The following is a 7834-nucleotide window of genomic DNA, read 5'->3' as shown; positions in this document are numbered from 1 at the left end:
CACGACCTAACTATAGATTGCAAATTACGTATCCCAACCAAATCTAAAACGTACGACTCCAAATTAACCCATTTTCCCGAGTAACCTGCTCGAAGATTTTTAACCCATAAATTAACCCATTTTCACTATTGATGAACTTCCTGATTATTGTTTTTATATCAAAAGAGACGTTGAATGCAACATATATGGTAGACTAACAATTTAGTTGGCCTAGCATAAACAATACTATTAATACAAGTGTCTAATTCGTTTAACTATTTAAGAAATCCTCTTTTTAAGTTGTCTAACTCTTCACATTTAATCAAATTTGTTATTATTATTTTAACACACTATAAAAAAAATATTGGGAATACAACTAATGCGATAACATGAAATTGGTCGATGAATAAAATTAAGCATGTATATTGTTAATAAAAAAATATCAAATCTGTAACATGAGTTTGACATGCCGAGATAAACGGGTCTTTATGATTTGAGAACAATAAAAGTTAATTAGTCAAGCAGCCAGATGAATTTTGATGTATTGGAAAACAATATATAGTTTATTAAATACAGTTAAGAAAGTTTTTTCGAGAGTAATGGGAGAAGGGTTTTAAACTTTTAAACACTGTACCTCCGTAATGAATGGTAGCTCAAGAATGAGTATTACATCGTATCCACATAATATTGAACTCAAGCATTAAACTTCAATAATTCCATTAACTTTGATAAGTGGAGGGAGGGGCGAGGGGGAGCGGAACACCATATCGATCCAAATAGCAAAACCAATATATAAAAGGGTTATTTAATGACAATAATCCAACCTAAGCCTCCCCTTCCCCATTTAATCCATCCTATTGATTATCCCATATTAATCTTATCTTTGCTATCATTTATCTTATTTTGATCTTTGGGAAGGGCAACCTGTTAAACAGGTCACCCCTTTATTTAACACCTTCTTTATCTTTCGTCACTTCTTCTTTCTTCATTTCGATTCTCCAATTTTTTCTTCATTTTCCCAGATCTATTGTTCTCCATTCATCATTATCACTATCATCTTAATTCTTCTTTATTACCATCTTCCATTTCTTCTTCTTCTTCTTTCTTCATTCAGTATCATTTCTCCATTTCTCCTTCTTTCTTAATTTTTATTCTCCAATTAAGACCACTGCTACACAACCACCCAAAACTTAAATTAAAATTTACCCCCAAATTGAATTAGGGATCTAGGGTTTCGAAAATTTTCACTACTGTTGGTGGCGTGAATGATGGTGTTTGATTGATGCAAAGTGATGCTTTGAATTGGGTTTCGATTCCGAGGTGAAGAGCTTGATTGAGGGTCGAACTGAACTCGCCTATGGTGGTCGGAGTAGCTGTTTGCGGAGCACAGGCTAATGGTGGTTCGAATTGTGTGGGGGGAAGTAGACCACGGTGGCTAGGACTCCTGGGCTGTTGGCGGTTTCACTTTTGACTTTTTACAACAGTTTTTTGTGATTTCTGCTATTGGAATTTGTTGAAGTAGAAGAAGAAGACCAGAATGCCTTATTCATTGTCAGGGTAAATCTAGAATTTATGAAGATAAAATGAAAGGGGCGAAAAATTTACTGTGGGGATGAGAGAGAAGAGAGGAAGAACCCAGAAAAAAATGAGAAAAGAATGAGAGATAAAGGATGCAATTAAAAGTCTTAAAATAGTTAAGAAGGGTTAATTAAGAAGGAAACCTGCTAATTAGTGACATTCACCTGTTGTAACAAGTTACCATGATGCCTGGTGCAAACTAAGTTAAATGATAGTAAAGATAGGATTAATATGAGATAATCAATAGGATGGATTAAATGGGGAAGGAGAGGCTTAGGTTGGATTATTATTATTAAATAACCCTATATAAAACACAACTCCTCGAATAAGATGGAATATGCCCATCCCAAGGATCTGATAGGTGGGGGAAGGGGAACACCATATTGAGTCAAAGAACAACACTACATAAACCACCAAGGCCGAAAAAGATGGGTTATGCACATCACAAGGATCGTCGAAAACATAACATATAATGTGATTGTCTTACAACATGAGATCGTCTAAAACATTAATTACAATTGGTTCATATAGGTGTGAGGCAATCAGTGTAACATTTAGCCAAACTCATTTATAAAATAAGATATTCATTTGAGAAGACAAATATAATAACACTAACTCTGATCTCCCTTAGAACAGTAAATCTCCTTAAAACTCGCATAATTTAACAAAATGAAAAGAAAAAAATCCACAAACTACAATAATAAAATTAGAAGATATAAAAGATACTCTCTCCGTCCCAATCATTTGTTTAACTTTGATTTAAATATTTATATTCTTAATATAAAAGGTAAATAAATAATCGAAACGGAAAGGGTAAATATTTAAAATATACTTTGATTAACACTCTATATTGCCACCCGGCAGTGCACGGGTTCAAAAACTAGTTAACAAAAAACTGGGATTAAGGTATCAATTATGTTTTTACTGTTAAAGAAGGAGGTGATAGACGGAAGGTGATAGAGTCAAGAAGTGTCGAGTCACTAGGGCCTTCTTAGGCCAAGTATGCTTTTAATTAAGGGTCTTTTTGTCGGAATCAAGAGTTAATCTTCCCGTCCCGATGGTTATCATAACTAATGCGTTTTGATTCATGTGTGGAGCTTCGTATGAGGATAGAACCCGGAATCCCAAGGGCGAGCCTCTAGCCACACTAGTAGACAAGCAATCACGCGGAGACGACCTTACATGAACCAGTTACGGAGCCGACATTCCTTGCTAGGAAGCATGAAGGCTAAGTAGTGAAGAACTCGTGTTGAGGAAGTGAAGAAATAATCCGTTTCAGGCAATTTGGCAGACTGCCACCATCCACAGCAGTCTGCCAACCATCCGGCAGTCTGCCATTCAGCCGGCAGTCTGCCGATTGTGCTGTGCTCGTGACTTTTATTAAGCCCGTTGGCTTAAATTTAAGCCCAAATCCCGTATTACCCTAGAATTTCGTGCAGCCCTATAAATACCCCTCATGTTTGAAGACCTAGTTATCATCTAAGCATTGAATAATCTCTAGAAATTTGTAGTAGCAAGAACAATTTATTTGGCATTCAAGTTGTAATCTTTCTTTGTTTTTGGGTTTTATGAAGACTATGGAAGGCTAATTCTTCCCTACTTGGTGTAATCCATTGCAAGTTTCCATCTTTATCATTGTATTGACTCCTTAATCTCTACTCTTTCATTTGTTTCAATTTCTAAGTTCTAATGACATGATGAATGTTTTGTTGTGAGAAGTAATTACCCTTGCCTCTTTTTCATTCAACTATTGCTTGTTGTTGCAAAGTTGCTTGCTTTTGTAATAACTTGTTGAAGCATCTCATGATTGTTGTTATCTTGGTTTAAAGTATCAACCTTTGTGAGTAGAAATTGATTGTATCATAGGATTTGTTGGTTTAAACATATCTTTGTGATATCCCATTTACTTTCCTCTTGGTTTTGTTCTTCATGCACTTGGTTACAATTCTTATATGGTTTAATGTTAGAATTTGTAGTTGATGTAGGATTATCATTGTTGGCTTAGATAGCGGTAATCACTTGCTTGAGGATTGTTGTTGGGTAAATGAAAACTAAAGAGAAAAGAGTCTTGCTTTGAGAAAAGTTGGAACTTGTAGGATTGCACCAAGTTCTCATTAATTATTGAATTATCTTACCCACCAAGTGTTTGTTATATTGCTTGTTAGACTAAGGTTGCAAATTTCATTTTGTTTCATGTCACCATTCAATTCAAAAACCCCCCTTTTTATGTCTCCCTATTGTTTGTCATTGTGAATAACCATTGTGTGTTTATAATCTTGTCCTTAGTAGTCAATAGTTTGCAATTCAAGTATTTAGCTTAAAAGACCTTCTCTTGGGTTCGACCCTTGCTTGCACTATATTACTTTATCATTTAGAGTAGTCTAGAGTATAGTTTGGCTTATAAATTGTTAATTTGGTAGGCTAATTCTAGTATATTAGCGACCTAGTTTTGTTCTTACCAAATTTTGGCGCCGTTGCCGGGGAAGGGCAACATAGCTAGAACTTGAGTTTGTGAATTTATGTTTAGTTGTTTTATTACTCCTCTTGTTGTTAGAAGTAATAGGAAGTTCTAACTTATTTGCTTAGTGCGAAGGTTTATGTTTGGTTCCCCACAACACGGTGAATCAACTCCCGTGGAAGAAGACGCTTTTGGAGCCTATTCATGGTTATTTACTAACCCTTGGTACCAAAGAGCACAACGAGAACATAGAGTAGAAGAACCACCTTTAGAAGCCCCTATTGAAGAAGATCCTATTGACGTAGAGCCAATTGAAGTGGAATACCCTTCAATGGCGAATGATACTAGAACTATTAGGGAACTCCGGGCAAGGAATTATGACACCCAACCTCTTTGCATAGCCTACCCACCCATGGGGGCTAATGCCAACTTTGAATTGAAGGGCTATTTCATTCACAACCTCCCAAAGTTTCATGGACATGCGGGAGATGACCCAAATCGCCATCTTTCCGAATTCCATATGATGTGTGAAGGTGCCATTCCAAATGGTGTTACGGAAGATCAATTTAAGTTGAGAGCTTTCCCATTTTCACTTCAAGATGGGGCAAAAGATTGGTTGTTTTACCTTCAACCGGGTACAATCCGTACTTGGAAGGACATGAAAGCGGCTTTTCTTGAGAAATACTACCCCGACTCAAGACATAACTATGCAAAGAAAGCCATCACTTCCCCGGAGCAAGATGCAAGTGAGAGCTTATATGAGTATTGGGAGAGATTCAAGAAGTTATTTGCTCAATGTCCTTACCATGGCCTTAGTGGTGATGACCTTTTGGTCAACTTTTGTGATGGTCTTACACAACAATACCAAATCATGGTTAATTCCGCTACGGGTGGTGGAGTTGACAACTATTCCGTGGCGGAGGCAAATGAGATCATAGAAAGGTTGGCCGCTAGCACAAGGAACTATGGAAGAAGCCGAGGGTCAAAGACTCTTAACTCCATTGAGACACCTTCTCCTTCTACCCACAAGCTTGAGAAAACCGTGGATGATCTCACAAAAATGGTTGCTCAACTAGTGGGGAACAATCAAGGAGGAGCACAAGGATCTAATGTGGAGTGTAATTTTTATCAAGGGCCACACCCAATGGAAACTTGTCCCATCATGGAAGAGCAAGGAATAAGCAAGGAGAATGTAAGTGCAATGGGGTATGGGAATTACAATGCTAGAAATCCTCAAGGGGGAGGATACTACAATTATGACCCTAGTGGCAATACTTACAATGTTGGGAGTAGAGACAATCCTAGACTTGGTTGGGGTGGTGACACCTCAAAGAGTTTTGTGAATGGTCAATTCAACCACTTGAGGGACCAAAATTCCCGACAAGGTCAAGGTTCAAACTCTCAAGGGAATAGGAATGGGACTTTCAACAACCAAGGTAGAAACCAAAACCAAGGTCAATCATCCCAATTTGGCAATCAAGGTAACAACAATTCTCAAAAGGAACCAAGTGTTCAAGACTTGCTTAAAAACATTTTGCAAGAGCAAGTCAAAACAAACAAGAGGCTTGACAAGATTGATGCCGATAAGAATGTTAGTGATGCCAAGGTTGCCAACCTAGAAGTCCAACTTGGCCAAATTGCCCAAGAACTTGCCAAGAAAAATCAAAGGACCTCAACTTCTATTCCCTCCACTACATTTCCTCCTAGAGAGAATGCTAGTGCCATGACATTGAGAAAGGGGAGAACTTTAGAATCCCCTCTCAAGAAGAAGAGAAGGGGCAAGTCACAAGAAAGGGTTATTGAGGTTGAAGATCAAATTGAAGAGGAACTTGTGGTTGAACAAGGGAAAGGATCATCTTCAAAAGCTAATGAGGAAAAAGAGAGGAGTCCTTTGAGCATTGACAAAGGAAAGGAAGGAAGCACCAACACAAAGGATTCACTCCAAGAGATTGAAAAGGAATATGAACCGGAGGTACCATTTCCTAGTGCCCTCACAAATCCCAAGAAGTTTGATAAAGACACCGATCTTTATGAAACTTTTAGGAAATGTGAGGTCAACATCCCTCTTTTTACTATCATCAAAACCGTTCCTAGGTATGCAAAGTTTCTCAAAGAACTTTGCACCCCTAAACGGAAGCCAAGGAAAGGAGTAGAAAGGGTCACGGTTAGTAGGCATGTCTCGGCCATTTTCAAACAAAATCTTCCCAAAAAGTGTGATGACTCGGGCATGCTAACTATACCGTGCTCAATTGGAGGAAAAGCTTTTGCTAGAGCTATGCTAGACTCGGGGTCTTCTATTAATGTCATGCCTTATTCCATTTATGAGACCTTAAAATTGCCTCCCTTGTCTAAGACCAATGTTGTGATCCAATTGGCGGATCGCTCTACAATTCACCCCAAAGGTCTTGTAGAAGATGTGTTGGTAGAGGTTGATAAATTCATTTTCCCGGCCGACTTTTATGTTTTGGACATGGAGCCGGACTCTAAGGCTACACCCCTCTTGCTAGGGAGGCCTTTTATGAGAACCTCCAAAACCAAGCTTGACATGTATGATGGAAATTTGACCATGGAATTTGAAGGAAAAACGTTGAAGTATAATGTGTATGAAACAATGAAGAAGAATGATGACTTGAGTTTTTGCTACTTTCTTGACAAAATTGAGCCTTTGGCAAATCGTGTTTACCAATTGAGTCATAGGGATCCACTTGAAGTGGCCCTCACTAACAATGTCGAGAAAGAAGGGTTGCGGTTTTTGTTGTCTAATGATGTGCAGGATTATGTCAACAAGTTAGAGGAAGAAATAACCCTTGAAGACGATCAAATGGAGAAGATAGAGGGCGGAATCAGGGATTCGCGCGGTCTGCCGAACCCCACATCGCAGATCGCCACGGCGTCTGGACAAACCGCGCGATCTGCCATGGCGATCTGCCATACCCATGGCGATCGACAAATCCCCATTCATGAATACTTGTTTTGCTTGAAGACAAATCCTAGCTACCCCAAATTCCTTCCCCTAGAGGCCTCTCTTGAAAGACCACTTCCATCCATCATTAAGCCACCCACCCCCAATCTAAAACCACTTCCCGACCACTTGAAATACGTTTTTCTTGGGGCAAATGACACTCTACCCCTCATAATTTCAAACCAACTTGAGGGTGATCAAGAGAGGAGATTGGTGGATGTTTTGCATAAGTACAAAGAAGCATTTGGATGGAGCATCGCGGATATCAAGGGGATAAGCCCAAGCACTTGCATGCACAAAATTCGATTGGAAAAGGATGCAAAACCCGTCCGGCAACCACAACGGAGGCTCAATCCACCTATGATGGAAGTTGTCAAGGAAGAAGTTATCAAACTTCTTCAAATGGGTATTATCTTTCCAATTAGTGACTCCCAATGGGTAAGTCCTACTCAAGTTGTGCCAAAGAAAGGAGGGGTGACGGTAGTCAAAAACACTCAAGGGGCATTGATCCCCACCCGTTTACAAACGGGATGGAGGGTGTGTATTGATTATCGCCGCCTCAACCAAGTCACTTGGAAGGACCATTTCCCCCTACCCTTTCTAGATCAAACGCTAGAGAGGTTAGGTGGGAAAGAGTACTATTGTTTTTTGGATGGATATTCCGGGTATTTTCAAATCCCCATTCACCCGGAGGATCAATCCAAAACAACCTTCACTTTCCCATTTGGTACTTATGCTTACCGCCGCATGCCCTTTGTGTAACACCCCCATACTCCAAGTGCCTTACCAGGACCACTCAGGTATAAGGATGCCACCATCTCGGTTACCCGAGGCATGATAATCATAAGACAATGAAG

The sequence above is a fragment of the Silene latifolia genome, unplaced genomic scaffold (assembly GCF_048544455.1).
Source record: "Silene latifolia isolate original U9 population unplaced genomic scaffold, ASM4854445v1 scaffold_20.1, whole genome shotgun sequence".
NCBI lineage: Eukaryota > Viridiplantae > Streptophyta > Magnoliopsida > Caryophyllales > Caryophyllaceae > Silene > Silene latifolia.
The sequence above is the reverse complement of the archived record's forward strand: the minus strand, read 5'-3'. Positions refer to the sequence as shown.